The sequence below is a fragment of the Mesoplodon densirostris genome, chromosome 11, assembly GCF_025265405.1.
Source record: "Mesoplodon densirostris isolate mMesDen1 chromosome 11, mMesDen1 primary haplotype, whole genome shotgun sequence".
Lineage (NCBI taxonomy): Eukaryota > Metazoa > Chordata > Mammalia > Artiodactyla > Ziphiidae > Mesoplodon > Mesoplodon densirostris.
In genome coordinates this window covers 46,850,008-46,868,006 of record NC_082671.1, presented here as the reverse complement: position 1 = coordinate 46,868,006, position 17,999 = coordinate 46,850,008, and the positions used below count along the sequence as shown (strand labels likewise).

The following is a 17,999-nucleotide window of genomic DNA, read 5'->3' as shown; positions in this document are numbered from 1 at the left end:
ATGTTTTTGGATCTGAAACTTGGAAGGAAAAAAACACAGGCAGAAAACTCCCAACCTCATTTCATAAAATGGCTGATGTACTACTGATCTGCAAATACTTAGGACAGGGAAATTAGGAAGATGGAGACAGAAGGTACTGTAATTGGGAGAAAAGACTAAATGGAATTCTCATGCACTGCCTTGTTAGTAGCAAGGAGATAACAGAAAAAGCAAATCAAAAAAATTTTGGCTATTTCTGAACTTTACTCCCCAATGGAGGAAAAAAAAATCAAGAAAGGAAATTTTCTTAGCTTAAGAAATGTTAAGAAGCATAAAATGGAATATCAGGACTATGAGGAAGTCAATCTGAAAAGTGGTATTAGTATTAGGATGGGCAGTGAAAGTACAGTTTTGATAAAAAGTTTCCATTTCTAGGAAGTTTCATTCTCACCCATCCTCCTGTGATGAGAAACTGGAACCCGGGGACTTCGCTGGTGGTGCAGTGGTTAAGAGTCCGCCTGCCAATGCAGGGGACACAGGTTCGATCCTTGGTCAGGGAAGATCCCACATGCCGCGGAGCAACTAAGCCTGTGTGCCACAACTACTGAGCCTGTGCTCTAGAGCCCGCAAGTTGCAACTACTGAGCCGGTGCCCCACAACTACTGAAGTCCACGTGCCTAGAGCCCGTGCTCACAACAAGAGATGCCACCGCAATGAGAAGCACACACGCCGCAATGAAGAGTAGCCCCCGCTCGCCACAACCAGAGAGAAAAGTCTGCGCGCAGCAATGAAGACCCAATGCAGCCAAAATAATTAATTAATTAATTAATTAATTAATTAAAGAAAGAAAAGAAACTGGAATCCTACCTACTAGCAAACTGACAAAATAAGCAGAGCTAAGTAAAAAGTTAGGAATGGCTTGAAGAACAAGCATGGTGTGAACTGGAAATCAGGAATACACGCCAATGAATGAAGCCTTAAATTTTTTTTTAATTTATTAAATTTATTTATTTTTGGCTGCGTTGGGTCTTCGTTGCTGTGCACAGGCTTTCTCTAGTTGTGGCAAGTGGGGGCTACTCTTCGTGCAGCGTGCGGGCTTCTCTCACTGTGGTGGCTTCTCTTGTTGCGGAGCACGGGCTCTAGGCGTGCGGGCTTCAGTAGTTGTGGCACGAGGGCTCAGTAGTTGTGGCTCATGGGCTCTAGAGTGCAGGCTCAGTAGTTGTGCTGCACAGGCTTAGTTGCTCTGCGGCATGTGTGATCTTCCCAGACCAGGGCTCGAACCCGTGTCCCTTGCATTGGCAGGTGGATTCTTAACCACTGCACCACCAGGGAAGTCCCTGAAGCCTTAAAGTTTTTAATTTTTAAAAAGTTGATGTATAATGTATACAAACTGTAAAAAATCTCAAGTGTACAGCTCAATGAATTTTTATATAAGTACATGTTGGTGTAATTACAACCCAGATCGAGAGATGAAACATTTTGGGCACCCTAGAAGGCCCCCTCATACCCCACTTTTCTTAAGCTTTTAAATGAAATAATTATATAAAACACTTAGTACCTGGCATACAGCATGTATTCAGTTAGTTCTCTCCTCTTTCCCTTTTTAAAACTCAAGGCAGACCGGTATTATAGTAAAAATTAGTTTTTCTTTGTAGAATAATTCTAAATAAGTCCGTGCTTAGAGTTCTTTTCCTAATCCCGTTAAGACTAGTCTCCCAGAAGCTTTCTGAAGCAGCAACACTAAACAGAATTGAAGAGAAGGCTCAGGGCAAATGAGCGCTCAGGCCAAACTAAAGCTAAATGTTTGTCTATTGACTCTGAGCCAAGCACAAGCATATGGGCATCAGAAATGTAGTGGTTTCAAGTAAATCCTTGGTAAAGTTTTGTGACTAATGAAATTTCTGTGCAGTATGCACTCAACCCCTAGCCAAATTCATTCCTAAAATGTTGTTTTTGGCCACCACAGCTCCAGTTTCCATGTGGATTTGTCTCACATTTAAAAATGCTCTTATATCCTGACCTATGATTAATTCACGTCCCTTTCCTTGTTTTAGAAGAGTAAGCCGGGGGAAGGAGACAAATCAGAACTCTTTAGTTATTAGGAAATGAGCCCTGAATGCCTAAACTATCAGGCAACTGAGTTTATATTTATGATAGTCTGAAAGTCACTTACACTGAAACCTAACTACTCTCTTCTCCAAAGTTTGTGGGTTTGGCAGCGCTTCATGGACAGAATAGCTTTCTTTTATTACAGTATCTACACTTGGGCATATTCTGATGAAAGAAAATAGTTTGAAAAAGCGGGAGAAAACTGAGAACTATAGGTAGAAAGCTACAGAATATAGTGATATTGGTGCTGAGTAGGGTGGCAAGAATAGCTGACCTTTCTTTGAACACTATTTAATCACTTCAGCTGATCACATATCCTGAAAGAAGAAACTGGGAGATCAGCAACAGTCTTAATAAGGCTTCTCACCCTCACTGCAGAGCTTCTATTCCCAATGCATCATTTATATTTGGGAAAGTGGGGAAAGGGAGAAGGGAAGGGACTAAATACACACACCTCAATCCAACATAACTTTCGTTTGTACCTTAGTCAATCTTAGGCTCCTGCTTTCTACTTCAAGATGCTGCTGTTTATGAAATGAGTCACACATCCTGCTTTGAATGCTTCATGGCTCTTGAATGAATCATTTCAAAGTACAGGATTGTTCAACAAATAAATACAACCACAGCAGCAGCAGCTCATAGGCTGCATGTGTGAGCAAGGTAATTTACAGAGGAAAAATAAGAACAGGAAACTTCTTCTCAAAATATTCCAAGAGAAAATGTTGTCAGGGGAATGAAGGAGTATAAACTAAAGGGAGGGGGAAAAACCCACCAAATTGTACCTAAGGTAAATTTCTTTGTCTGTGGATTGAGGAATTTTCTGCTTGGGGAAGGCTGTTTGAGTGTCTTAGAAGATTCTGGCAGCTGACTAAATTAGTCCATTGTAAAAAGAAGGAATTTTGAGAAGAGAGACATTATTTGATAGTTGGTCTAGCAGAGAAGCCATCTGATAGAATATATGCCCCTCAAGGGCAAGAATTCTCATATGTTTGCTCGTGGAAGTATTCCAAGCACTTAGAACAGTACCTGCTGCACATAGTGGATGCTTAATAAACATTTGTTGAATAAATGCCAACTAGCAATATCTCATTAAAGGGCTACAAAGCATCCCCAACTTATAAAACTCTTATCCATGTGTACAATCGTAGGAGTATTTTCATCATCAACATTCAAAAGGAGAATTGATATTGTAAACACCAGCTCTTTCCTACGGAACTAAAGGCTGGGCCCAGTGAGGACCAAGAATACCCTAATGGGAGGAGATTAGAATAAGAAACAAGTAGAATTTCAAAAATTAAGACAACAGGAAAAGGGTAAAATGGCAGCAAAGGGGATTTAGATCATTGGGAAGAATTTCTTGACTCGGAGGGTGAAGGGGCTGAAATCAAAATCTCCCAAAGGAGATTTTAAAGGAATGTAAAATCTATTAGTTTTCTGGTCCTCTTGTATTTTTTGTAAATGATTTTTTTAAAGTAATTTAATATTTTATTTATTTATTTTTGGCTGCCTTGGGTCTTCGTTGCTGCGTGTGGGCTTTCTCTAGTTGTGGCGAGCGGGGGCTACTCTTCATGAGGTGTGCGGGCTTCTCATTGCAGTGGCTTCTCCTGTTGCAGAGCACGGGCTCTAGGCATGTGGGCTTCAGTAGTTGCAGCACACAAGCTCAGTAGTTGTGGCTTGTGGACTCTAGAGTGCTGGCTCAGAAGTTGTGGTGCATGGACTTAGTTGCTCCGCGGCATGTGGGATCTTCCCAGACCAGGGCTTGAACCCGTGTCCCTTGCACTGGCAGGTGGATTCTTAGCCACTGCGCCATCAGGGAAGTCCATGGTCCTCTTGTATTTTTATAACTTTATTTTCTCCTATTCTTCCACTAACACTTTCTATCCAGGTCAGTCTCTACTGATCTGCAAAATCCACCTGTTTTCAATTTTGTGCCTCCACACAATCGCCCTATTCTCAGACATGCCTTCCTCTCTCCCCTCAGTTTATCCAAATACTACAACTTTCCAAGGCCCAGCTAAAATCCACTTGCTTTTTGAAAGCTTCTCTAATCTTCAGTAGTCTATCTTTCCTGAACTTGTATGGTACTCTAAACAATCTGCACCATATAATTTAGAATTCTAGTCTACATGGTATCACAGTTTTATCCTTTAAACTATAAACTACCAGAGGGTTAAAAATGTATCCTACACTTACTCCTTTTTTGTTTTTGTTTTGGCCATGACACGTGGCTTTGGAACCTTAGTTCCCCAACCAGGGATTGAATCCGGCCCCGGCAGTAATACTGCCGAGTCCTAACCACTGGACCACCAAGGAGTTCCCCTACACTTATTCCTTACCTTCCCCACCAACCCCATGTTGGGGCTTAACCCCGTGGAGAGCACACAATAGGCACTCAATAAATTCCTTTTTTTTTTTTTGGTACGCGGGCCTCTCACTGCTGTGGCCTCTCCCGCGGCAGAGCACAGGCTCCGGATGCGCAGGCCCAGCAGCCATGGCCCACGGGCCCAGCCGCTCCACGGCACGTGGGATCCTCCCGGACCGGGGCACGAACCCACGTCGCCTGCATCGGCAGGCGGACTCTCAACCACTGCACCACCACGGAAGCCCAATAAATTCCTTTTTAAGTGATTAGGTCAAGTTTTATACAGTGGTATGAGAAAAACTGTTGAAAAGCTTTATCACCTTTAGATTCTAAGACCTTTAACAGGGCACACTTTCAGAATGATCTGATCCCTTTCCATCTCCATTTCCAAAGTATATTTCATCATGCAAATAAGTGAGAATCAGTGTATCCTTCCCACTGTTTTGTTAGACACCAGATTCCCTTTATTACAGAAAGGCACTTAGGACACTTTCAGTACACTGGAGTTATATTGCTGTTGTATGAAAGGACACTGGTGCTATGTCTTGTGGGTCAATTTACTTTCTTTGGGTATCTGAGTCCATTACTGAACTTTATTACCAACTAAAATGCTCTGTGCAAAAAATGTCAATTCATCAACAGCAACCTTTTCCTTCTTCACTCCCCAAACCACTAGTGGTAATTTTAACCACATCCTTTTAAGCATTTTCTTTTAAGATCTCAATTACTTGAATTTTATTGGGCAGAATATCAGCATCCCACAGGAGTCAAGCCATGTCAAGAACTGGATTCCTTTGTTTACAAAGTTTACCCTGGAGAATCTGACAAGAGGAAAAGGTATATAACAATCAAATCAACAAACCAGTTGGGGGTTGGGGAGTGGAAAAATGATATTCAAACCCACAGTCAACACTGAATTGCTGGATCTTCACTGTTAGGATCTGGGATTAACATTAATGCATTATTCCATAACATACAGACCAATAATGCAACTACTCCTCTAAGTAGCAGAAGTTTTAAACACTCAGCCACACCCGATCACTCATTTTATTTTCGTTCCTGTTCCCTCCTCCTGTTTATGACAAATGTGAAAAATCATGAGCCCCATGGGTGGTATCTTTTGCCTAATAAATCACAGCAGAAAGGAAACAAGCTCCAAAGGTCATACAGGCCAACTCCAACCAGGGATTGGGCAGTGTAGAAAAGAGGGTGGCAAATATAATTTCTTGTCAGTTTAACTGAGGAAAATTAGGTATTTTAGTTTTATTTTATTTATGAATCTTGTTTATTATGGGATTGAGAAATATAATTTTACTTCAGGTTTCAATGTACTTAGAAAGTCCTGGTCATCTCAACTTCCATGGGATTCCCCAGTATCACAGGAAAGCAGTAAGTATAAATCTTTTCTCCTCCTCCTCTTGCTCTCTTCTTATTTTTTTATTGTGGTAAAATACACATAACATAAAATTTACCATATAAACCATTTTAAGTATACAGTTCAGTGGTATTAAGTACATTCATATTGTTGGCAACCATCACCACCATCCATCCCCCATAACTCCTTTTCTTTTTTTATTTTTGGCTGTGTTGGGTCTTCATTGCTACGTGCGGGCTTTCTCTAGTTGCGGCAAGCGGGGGCTACTCTTTGTTGCGGTGTGTGGACTTCTCACTGCAGTGGCTTCTCTTGTTGTGGAGCATGGGCTCTAGGTGCGTGGGCTTCAGTAGCTGTGGCACGTGGGCTCAGTAGTTGTGGCTTGCAGGCTCTAAAGCGTAGGCTCAGTAGCTGTGGCACACACGCTTAGCTGCTCCGCGGCATATGGAATCTTGCCGGACCAGGGCTCGAACCCATGTCCCCTGCACTGTCAGGCAGATTCTCAACCACTGCACCACCAGGGAAGTCTCCAACTCTATTTTGTAGAACTGAAACTCTATACCCATTAAACAGTAACTCCCCATTCTCCCCTTCCCCCATTCCCTGGCACCACCATTATACTTTCTGTCCTTATGATTCTGACTACTCTAAGCACCTCATACGAATGAAATCATACAGTATTTGTCTTTTTGTGACTTATTTCACTTAGCACATCTTCAAGGTTCCTCCACGTTGTAGCACATTGCAGAATTTCCTTCTTTTTAAGGCTGCATGATCGCCCACTGTATGTATATTCCACATTTTTTTTGTTCATTTATCAGTAGATGGACACTTGGGTTGCTTTTGCATTTTAGATATTGTGAATAATGCTATGAATACAGTTGTACAAACATCTCTGCTTTCAGTTCTTTTGGGTATATACCCAGAAGTGGAATTGCTGGATCATACAGTAACCCTATTTTTAATTTTTTGAGGAACTGTCATACTGTTTTCCTCATTGGCTGTACCATCTTACATTCCCACCAACAGGGCAGAAGAGTTCCAATTTCTCCATATTCTTGCCAACACTAGTTATTATGTTGTTTTTTTTTAAGTAACCATTCTAATGGGTGTGAAGTAGTATATAATTGTAGTTCTGATTTGCATTTCCCTAATGATGAGTGATATTAAGCATTTTTTCATGTGCTGGTTGGCTACTTGTATATCTTCTTTGGAGAAATGTCTATTCAAAGTTTTCACCTATTTTTTAAAATTATTTATTTATTTATTTATTTATTTTTGGCTGTGTTGGGTCTGCGTTGCTGTGCATGAGCTTTCTTTAGTTGCATCGAGCAGGGGTTACTCTTCATTGCAGTGTGCAGGCTTCTCATTGCAGTGGCTTCTCTTGTAGAGCATGGGCTCTAGGCACGTGGGCTTCAGAGTTGTGGCATGTGGGCTCAGAAGTTGTGGCTCGTAGGCTCTAGAATGCAGGCTCAGTTGTTGTGGTGCACAGGCTTAGTTGCTCCGCGGCATGTGGGATCTTGCCGGACCAGGGCTCGAACCCACGTCCGCTGCATTGGCAGGCGGATTCTTAACCACTGCGCCACCTGGGAAGTCCCTCGCCTATTTTTTTATCAGGTTGTTTTTTTGTTGTTGCTGACTTTTAGAAATTCTCTATACATTCTGGGTATTAATCCCTTATCCAATATATGACTTGCAAACATTTTCTCCCATTCTGTAGGTTGCCTTTTTACTCTGTGGACATTGTCTTTAAATGTACAAAAATGTTTTAATTTTAATAAAATCCAACCTATTTTTTCTCTTACTTGCTCCTCTGGTGTCATATCCAAGAAATCACTGTCAAATCCAATATCATGAAGCTTTTGTCCTATTTTTCTTCTAAGAGTCTTCTTTTTCTTCTAAGAGTCTTCTATGAGTCTTATACATAGTTGTTACATCTTACTGCACTGAAACTTTTATTAATATATAATGTCCTTCTTTGTCTCTTGTAACCTATTTTGATCTAAAATCTATTTATTCTGGTATTATTAGAGCCACCATTGTGTTCTTTTGGATACTATTTGCATGGAGCATCTTTTTTCATCCATTCACTTTTTTTTTTTTTTTTGCGGTACATGGGCCTCTCACTGTTATGGCCTCTCCCATTGCGGAGCACAGGCTCCGGATGTGCAGGCTCAGCAGCCATGGCTCACGGGCCTAGCCACTCTGTGGCATGTGTGATCTTCCAGGACCAGGGCACGAACCCACGTCCCCTGCTTTGGCAGACGGACTCTCAACCACTGCACCACCAGGGAAGCCCCATCCATTCACTTTTAAAATATATATATATATATATTTATTTATTTATTGGCTGCACTGGGTCTTAGTTGCAGCACGTGGGATCTTTGTCGCGGCACACGGACTTCTTAGTTGCGGCATGTGAACTCTTAGTTTTGGACTTCTTAGTTGTGGCATGAGAACTCAGTTGTGGCATGCATGCAGCATCTAGTTCCCTGACCAGGGATTGAACCTGGGCCCCCTGCATTGGGAGCACAAAGTCTTACCCACTGGACCACGAGGGAAGTTCCCATCCATTCACTTTCAACCTGTTTGTGTCTTTGGGTCTCAAGTAAGTCTCTTGTAGACAGCATACAGTTGGATCATATAGGGTTTTTTGTTTTGTTTTGTTTTGTTTTTATTAAAGTGTAGTTGATTTACAATATTGCATTAGTTTCTGGTGTACAGCAAAGTGATTCAGTTATACATATTTTTTCACATTATTTTCAATGATAGGTTATTACAAGATATTGAATATTGTTTCCTGTGTTATACAGTAAATCCTTATTGCTTATCTATTTTATATACAGTAGTGTGTATCTGTTAATCCCATACTCCTAATTTATCCCCCATTTCCTTTGGTAACCATAAGTTTGTTTTCTAGGTCTGTGAGTCTGTTTCTATTTTATAAAGATTCATTTGCATTATTTTTTAGATTCCACATATAAGTGATATCATATAATATTTGTCTTTCTCTGTCTGGCTTATTTCACTTGGCATGATGTTCTCTAGGTTCATCCATGTTGCTGCAAATGGCAATACTGCATCCTTTTTTGGATCACGTGTTTTTATCCATTCTGTCAATCTCTGTCTTTTGAGTGGAGAGTTTAATCCATTTACATTTGAAGTAATTACTAATAAGGAGGAACTTACTTCTGTCATTGTGCTATTTGTCTTCCATATGTCTTATAGCTTTGTTGCCCCTCATTTCTTGCATTACTGTCTTCTTTTGTGTTGATTTTTTGTAGTGAAAAGTCTAAAGTTCTTTCTCATTTCCTTTTGTGTATATTCTACAACTATTCTTTGTGATTACCATGGGGATTACAGTTAATATACTAAAGTTTTAATACGCTAATTTGAATTTATACCAGCTTAACTTCAGTAACATACCAAAACTCTGCTCCTTTACAGTTCTCTGCCTACCCCTTTCAGTTGCTGATGTCACAAAATTACAACTTTATACATTGCGGACCCCAAAACATAAATAATTTTTTTAAATGCATTAATCTCTTAAATTACATGAAAAACAATATTTGAAGTGACAAACCAAAGTTACAGTAATACTAGCTTTTACAATATAAATTTTTTTCCTTAAATGTATTACTGTCTTAAATCATGTAGGAAACAAAAAGTACAATTACAAGTCATTCATTCTTAAGAGTAATAATATTAGCTTTATAATTGCCCATGTATTTACTTTTGAGATTCTTATTTTTCCCCACAGCTTTGAGTTACTGTCTAGTATACTTTCATTTCACTTTTCAAGACTCCCTCAAGCATTTCTTGCAGGGCACGTCTAGCAGTCACGAACTCCCTCAGCTTTTACCTCTCTGGGAATGTCTTAATTTCTCTCTCACTTTTGAAGGGCAGTTTTGCTGGATATAGGATTCTTGGTTGTCAGTTTTTTTCTTTTAGCACTTTGTATATGTTTGGTCAACTGTTTTCTGGCCTCCAAAGTTTCTGATCAGAAGTCTACTTATAATCTTATTGATGATTCCTTGTATGTGATGATTCACTTCTCTCTTGCTGCTCTCAAGATTCTTTCTTTGCTTTTGGCCTTTGAAAGTTTGTTACAATGTGTTTTGGTGTGGGTCTCTGAGTTCTTCTTCCTTGGAGTTTGAGAGGTTTTTTTTTTAATTTGTTTTTTAAGTCTTTATTGAATTTGTTACAATATTGCTTCCGTTTTATGTTTTGGTTTTTTGGCCCTGAGGCATGTGGGATCTTAGCTCCGACCAGGGATCAAACCTGCACCCTCTGCATTGGAAGGCAAAGTCTTAATCACTGGACCACCAGGGAAGGCCCCAGGAGTATGAGCTTTTTGGATGTTTATAGGTACGTCTTTCACCAAATTTGGGAATTGTTCAGACATTATTTCCTCAATTTTTCTCTCTGCCCCTTCTTCTTTCTTTCTCTATTCCCTCCCTCCCTCTACTTCTGGAACTCCCACAATGCATATATTTGTCTGCCTGATGGTATCCCACAGGTCCCTTAGGCTTTGCTTGCTTCTTGTAAGTATTCACTTTCTGTTCTTCACACTTGATAATTTCCAAATGCCTATTTTCTTTTTTTTTTTTTTGGCCTCACTGCACGGCTTGCGGGGTCTTACTTCCCCAACCAGGGATCAAACCCGGGCCCTGGCAGTGAAAGGATTGAGTCCTAACCACTGGACTGCCAGGGAATTCCCCAAACTCCTATTTTCGAGTTCACTGATTCTTTCTTCTGCCTGCTCAAATCTGCCTTTGAATCCCTCTAGTGAATTTTTCATTTCAGTAACTGAATTTTCAGCCCCAGAATTTCTTTTTAAGTTTTCTATCTCTTTATTGATATTTATGTTTTGTTCATACATTGTTTTCTTGACTTTCTCTACATCTTCCTTTAGTTCTTTGAGATTTAAGACAGGTGTTTTTAAGTATTTGTCTAGCAAATCTGCCATGAGGTCTTTCTCAGGGACAGTTTATATATATATATATATTATTTTGCGGTACGTGGGCCTCCTCTCCCATTGTGGAACACAGGCTCCAGAGGCGCAGGCTCAGCGGCCATGGCTCACGGGCCCAGCTGCTCCACGGCATGTGGGACCTTCCTGGACCGGGGCACGAACCCGTGTCCCCTGCATCAGCAGGCGGACTCTCAACCACTGCACCACCAGGGAAGCCCGATTTTTTTTTTTATCCTTTGAATGGGCCATACTTTGCTGTTGCTTTGTACGCCTTGTGGTTTTTTGTTGAACACCAGTCATTTCAATCTAATAAAACAGCAACTCTGGAAAACAGATTCTTTCCCCCTTCTGCAGAATTTGCTAATTTTTGATATTGTTTTTGTTTTTATGATTGTTGTAGGGTGTCTCTGTGCCAAGGATCAGCATGAGGTATAAATTTAATGTCTTCTCAGGTCTTTTCTGACACTTTCCCTAGGCATGCACAGTCACTTCCTAACCTTCCCCATATATGTGGCTGTTTTTGAATGTCCTAGACTTTAATGTCTGGCTTCCAAAAGGGGAAAAAAAGTGAAAAATGAAGGGGGGAAAAGGGCACAGGCCCTTTAAATCCCCTAGAAGTCACTTCAGCCAGAGAGGGAGGGGCTTGTAACAATGTGAAGAGGTTCAACAAAATGGCTACCTGTCTATACCTCTGTGATCAGAAGCAACAATCAGCACCCAGAGCACAGATCTCTGCTACTTAGAGGAAAGGACCTTTTTGACCATCCTAGCTCCCCCGAATGCTGTGTGCAAACTGCTCTAGGAACACATGCACAGATGCCTGGCACTGGCTGAGGGTGGGGGGATGGGTAGCTGCTACTGTGCTGAGTTGAAATTGACTGAAACGAACCACAATTTACCCTCCAATTCTTCCCCTAGAAGTTGCAAGCCTTCAACAGACTCCAAATTTCCAAAACAGTTATATCAGACAGATTCTGCCAGTGCAATTGTTGTCTATGTGGGGAAACAGATTCTTGATCCTTTCTACTCTGCCACCTTCCCAGAATCCCTCTCTCTCTTTTTGTTTTGATTGATTGATTGATTGATTGATTTATGGCTGCATTGGGTCTTCATTGCTGCATGCGGGCTTTCTCTAGTTGCGGCGAGCAGGGGCTACTCTTCGTTGTGGTGCACGGGCTTCTCGTTGCATTGGCTTCTCTTGTTGCAGGCACAGGCTCTAGGCCTGCAGGCTTCAGTAGTTGTGGCACGCAGGCTCAGCAGTTGTGGCTCACGGGCTCTACAGCGCAGGCTCAGTAGTTGTGGCACATGGGCTTAGCTGCTCTGCAGCATGTGGGATCTTCCCAGACCAGGGCTGGAAGCCGTGTCCCCTGCATTGGCAGGCGGACTCTCAACCACTGCGCCACCAGGGAAGTCCTCCCTCTCTCTCTCTTTTTTTTTTTTTGGCGGTACACGGGCCTCTCACTGCCGTGGCCTCTCCCGCTGCGGAGCACAGGCTCCGGACGCGCAGGCTCAGCGGCCGTGGCTCAAGGGCCCAGCCACTCCACGGCATGTGGGATCCTCCCAGACCGGGGCACAAACCCGTGTCTCCTGCATCGGCAGGCGGACTCTCAACCACTGCGCCACCAGGGAAGCCCCCTTCTCTCTTTTTAATACTATTTTCATGTGACTTTTTTCAGTAATGCCATAAACTAAATTCTGTGTCCAGTGGCTTTAAAACTGGTAATCTGTATGGCTTATCAGGCCTCTCTGGTCCTGAAATGACTGTTGTCAATGCCTTGCATATTAGATTGCTTGGGGGAGGGTGGGGGGGTGGGGGTGGGGAACAGAAATGGAAGAGGTTTGGGAAAGACACTATTAGTTTCTAAACCCAACCCTCATTCCCAACCCTTCTCCCTTGCTTGCCTCCCATTATAGAGGCTGAAAAGCCACATACTCATTTTTTCAGTTTCCCATGCAGCTAAGATTAAAGCTATCACACAGTTCAGGCCAATGAGACACAGAAATCCACTGGGGGTTGGGGCAGAAGACTGCACTTCTGGGATAGCATTTGCTTCCTTACAAAAGGGAAAGCTAGAAGAAGAAAATTCCTGGTGCTACTCCTTTTTTCTTCCTCATCCTCTGACAGTGAGACTAAAAGGTAAAATAGCTAAAAATGGCAGAACAGAGAGGTAGAAAGTCCTCAATAACCTTGCTTAATTGCTCAGTCTTAATTCTTAGACTTCTTGTGTTACAGGTGTTCATGAAGTTTTAAGCTACCGTTAGGTACTTGTAGCTGAAACCATTCCTAACCAATACATGATGGTTTTCAGGATATAGATTTTTCCTCATTTTCTATGTAAGGAACGTGGATATGGAATATGTAATAAAATATCTCATTCTATACCTTTAAGAATACTTATCAATTGGACCCTAATGTGGAATTCCATTTTCATTTTCACATAGTATACCAAATAAATTATTCTATCTCATAATCAATTTTTGCCTCAGGGCTCCTTAAAAACAATAGCTATATGGTGTCTGAGTTGGGAAGGACAAAACAGTAGGAGAGGTACCCTATCACGCTGCTCTTGAAACTGAAGAAGTTAAAGATCACTCTTCACTAAGGTATGGAGTTTCAGGCAGAAGGACATCTTTTCTCATTCCTGGCTGCCCCTCTCCCTCAGTACCTAATGGCTGGCTCTTTACTAAATGCCAGGGCACTCTTGGGAACTATGCTAAAGAATTAACAACAACAGATCCATTATCTTTCTTTAGCTGGTAGCTACTTACTTGGATGGATTAAATGCTCAACAAACTTTAAAGGACCAGTGCCTAGGAGCAGAGAAATCCCAGGGACAATTCAGCAGGGCTTGGTCCCCTGTCAGTTACATGGTTAATTGCTTTCTCCATAGCTCTTGGCTAACGGTAGGCCTTTTAGTATTCTACTTTCCAGATGTAGCCACTTAGTTGGGGTACCATTAAAGTTCCCAAAGGGACAACTTTAGTTCTTAACAAAGCAAGGAAACTTCTTTTTGGGTCAAAATGATTATCACACAGTCCTATTAAGTTCTTGTTGAAATTACAAACTTATATTTTTCAATCTCATCTCTCTTCCCAAATTCTTATTAGGATATAATGAGCCCTTGAAAAACATCAAGTACTTTTTTTGTTGTTGTTTGTTTGTTTTTTAAATTAATTAATTTATTTTTCGGCTGTGTTGGGTCTTCGTTGCTGCACATGGGCTTTCTCTAGTCGTGGCAAGTGGGGGCTACTCTTTGTTGTGGTGTGTGGGCTTCTAATTGAGGTGGCTTCTTTTTGCGGAACACGGGCTCTAGGCGTGTGGATTTCAGGAGTTGCAGGATGTGGGTCCTACAGCACAAGCTCAGTAGTTGTGGCTCACGGGTTCTAGAGCTCAGGCTCAGCAGTTGTGGCACATGGGCTTAGCTGCTCCGTGGCATGTGGGATTTTCCTGGACCAGGGATTGAACCCACGTTCCCTGCACTGGCAGGCAGATTCTTAACCACTGCTCCACCGGGGAAGTCCCAAAGAACATCAAATACTTTTATCATCTAATTTCCTACACAGTAAGTGATGTCATCCCTGGATCTCACATATGGGTGGGAAGGACAAACATGCATTGTGAACAGTGTGGACCATAACCTTTAAAGTTAGGAAAATCTACTACACTGTGTTTTTCTCTTGGACTGCTGAAAATTTCATTACGGAAAAAGAATATTCTAAACACTTCTTAATAATACAGGAGGGCCTCCCTGGTGGCGCAAGTGGTTAAGAGTCCGCCTGCCGATGCAGGGGATACGGGTTCGTGCCCCGGTCTGGGAGGATCCCATATGCCGCGGAGCGACTGGGCCCGTGAGCCATGGCCGCTGGGCCTGCGCATCCGGAGCCTGTGCTCCGCAGCGGGAGAGGCCACAACAGTGAGAGGCCCACATACCGCAAAAAAAGAAAAAAAAAAAAAAAAAAAAAAAATAATACAGGAGATTCTGAATGCTTTCAACAAACTGAGCAGAGCATATATGAGTCACAGTACAGAGCATACAATAACTAAAACCCTGCCTTGTAAGGGCGTATACAATTTACTACTGTAACAGTTAAGCCAAAAGAAAAATTAAAGCTGGGGAAGAGAGAGAGCGACGGAGAGAGAAAGACAGAGGGGAGAGGAGAAGGAGAGAGAGATCTCGGTCTCCAAAACTGAGTGCTTAGATTGTTGGGGCAAGCTTACAAGATTACACTCACTCACTCTAAAATAATTTCAAAATGCAGCAATACACTTCTGTTTTAAACAAGCTATCAAATCTTAAGTGCCCAGAGCCTTAGCAACCATAGAAGAGGTTACAAGCTGATAAAGAAATGGGCAAAGACAAGACTCAAATGGTTTGGCAGTCTCTAGAATAAACCAGAAGCTTATACAGGGTATACTGATTCTGCCTTGTCACCTTAATTTAATGCAGAAAAAACTTCTTACTCTGATTTGTTGACATATTCGGCTGATTTATCTTTGTGTCTAACTTGGAAAGTTCTGAAATAAAACCAGGCAAATGGCAAACTCATTAAATTTGGATGTTTGCTTTTTAGCCATTAGAGAGATATTTTAGAATGTTGGCCACTGAATAGAAGTCTATAATAAAAGAACACAGGCAGGCAGGGGAAAAGAACGGAATCTATGCTGCCTAACAGTAACACTTATCCACATGCTCCTTGACTTTCATAGTGATCTAATACAGCAACAACATCAAATACTGGGGAAACTGCCCCTGCTAACCTCTCCAGCCTCACTTCTTGCTGCTCTCCACCAAAATTTATGCTCCAGCAACATAAAGCTATCTGCAGTTTCTCTGAACACGCTATGCTGTTTCATTCTTTTGTATCTGCTGTTCTCTTATGTGTGGAATGTTCTTCATCTTCTCTGTCTGGCAAATTTCTATTTACCTTTCAAAGCCAGTTAAAGCATCATTTCCTCCATGAAACCTTCCCTGATGTCTAACAGACCTCTCAATACTTGCAAATACTTATATTATTACATTTATCATATTACAAGTAATTACATTTTTATGTGTCTGCTTCCCCTATGAGACAATGAATCTGTTGATATCTTATCCATCTTTCTGTCACAGTATCTAGCATGGTGTCTAGCACATTGCAAATATTCAAATATTTTTTTATTAAATTGAACCCACAAAAGCTAAAGAAGCTCTGAATGAACTGAGAAAATTATTCATGGACTAGTTTCTGGAAACGTGTCCCCAGGCTTACTCAAGTTTGGAGGTACCTGGAAAAATACACAATAGGAAATGCCTTGATTTTAATAATGGATCGTTTGTGTACACTAAGTCTCTCACTAGAGACATTTGTGAAAACCAATAGTCAATTTTTGATTGTGGTCTAAAATGATAACAAATTGATCCAGTTACATAGAACCCCCACTCCCCCACCTTCCCCCCATTATATCAGAATGGAGACAAACCAGCAGGTGGTAATGGGATCCTATTAACCGTCATATCACATTACAACAGGCCCATCTGTTAGGAGAAGAGAGAAGAGAAAGGATAAATATAAAAACCATCAAGCATACCGATGGGTGTCAGGGAAGATCTAAGTAGACTCTGGTACTCCTAGTCCCTACTTCTTGGTAACAACTCACTATATAGCAAACTGCAAATTTCAACCATAGTGTGGTAGGACAATAACAGCTCCTATACTAGTTTGCTAGAGCTGACAAAGTACCACAAACCTGGGGTCTTAAACAACAGAAATTTATTGCCTCATAATTCTGGAGGCCAGAGTTTGAAATCAAGGTGTCAGCAGGGCTGGTTCCCTCTGAAGGATGTGAAGGAGAATCTGTCCCATGTTTCTCTCCTAGCTTCTGGTGGTTTGCCAGCAATCTTTGGTCTTCCTTGGCTTGTGGCGGCATAACTCCAATCTTTATTCCCTGGGTGTATGTCTGTGTCCTGTTTCCTCTTTTTATAAGGACACCAGTTATACTGGATTAGGGGCCTATCCTACTCCAGTATGACCTCATATCAACTAATTACGTCTATGATCCTATTTCCAAATAAGGTCACATTCTGAGGTACTTGGGACTAAGATTTCAACATGTAAATATAGGTGCACAATTCAACCCATAATAGTTCTCAAAGATATGCCCATGTTCTAATTCCTAGAACCTGTGAATGTTACCTTATATGATGACTAAATTAAGGGTTTTGAGATGAAGAGGTTATCCTAGACTATACAGTTGGACCCTCAATGCCATCACAAGTATCCTTATAAGAGGGAGGCAAAGAAGAAGGTGATGTGAAGGCAGAATCAGAGTTTGGAGTGATGTGGCCACAAGCCAAAAACTGTTGGAAGCCACCAGAAGCTGGAAGAGGTTAAGGAAAGGATTCTCCTGAGAGCCTCCAGAGGGAGCATAGCTCTGCATGCACCTTGATTTTGGACCTTCGTCCTCCTGAACTGTGAGCATAATGAATATGGTAGATATTAAACCAACTATCAATAATCACTTTAAATGTCAATAGTCTAAATACACCAATTAAAAGAGATGATCAGAGTGGATCAAAAAACAAGACCCAACTATATGTTGTTTATAGGAAACACACTTTAAATATAAAGACATGTATAGATTAAAAGTAAGGGGATGCAGGGCCTCCCTGGTGGCGCAGTGGTTGAGAGTCCGCCTGCCGATGCAGGGGACACGGGTTCGTGCCCCGGTCCCGGAGGATCCCACATGCCGCGGAGCGGCTGGGCCCGCGAGCCATGGCCGCGGAGCCTGTGTGTCCGGAGCCTGTGCTCCGCAGCGGGAGAGGCCACAGCAGTGAGAGGCCCGCGTACAGCAAAAAAAATAAAAAATAAATTAAAAAAAAATAAAAAAAAGTAAGGGGATGCAAAAAGATATACCATGGTAACACTAATCAAAAGAAAGGGGAGGGCTTCCCTGGTGGTGCAGTGGTTGAGAGTCCGCCTGCTGATGCAGGGGACATGGGTTGGTGCCCCGGTCTGGGAGGATCCCACATGCCGCGGAGCGCCTGGGCCCATGAGCCATGGCTGCTGAGCCTGCGTGTTTGGAGCCTGTGCTCCGCAACGGGAGAGGCCACAGCAGTGAGAGGCCCATGTACCGCAAAAAAAAAAAAAAAAAAAAGAAAGGGGAGTAGCTATATTAATTTCAGACAGAGCAGTCTTCAGAGCAAGGAAAGTCATCAGGGATA

At 41.9% G+C, this 17,999-nt stretch overlaps 1 protein-coding gene across 11 annotated transcripts in view; it reads right to left on the bottom strand.

Annotated features, from left to right (window-relative positions):
* LOC132499457 (cyclic AMP-dependent transcription factor ATF-7) overlaps window positions 1-17,999 on the bottom strand; it is a 93,466-nt gene that overhangs the window by 33,160 nt on the left and 42,307 nt on the right. The window contains exon 2 of one of the 11 annotated variants that reach the window (XM_060114119.1): window positions 16,259-16,313. The exons of the other annotated variants lie outside the window; for them this stretch is intronic. The gene's annotated coding sequence lies outside the window, so the exon portion shown is untranslated. The remainder of the gene's footprint in view (window positions 1-16,258; window positions 16,314-17,999) is intronic. 11 annotated transcript variants of the gene reach the window in all.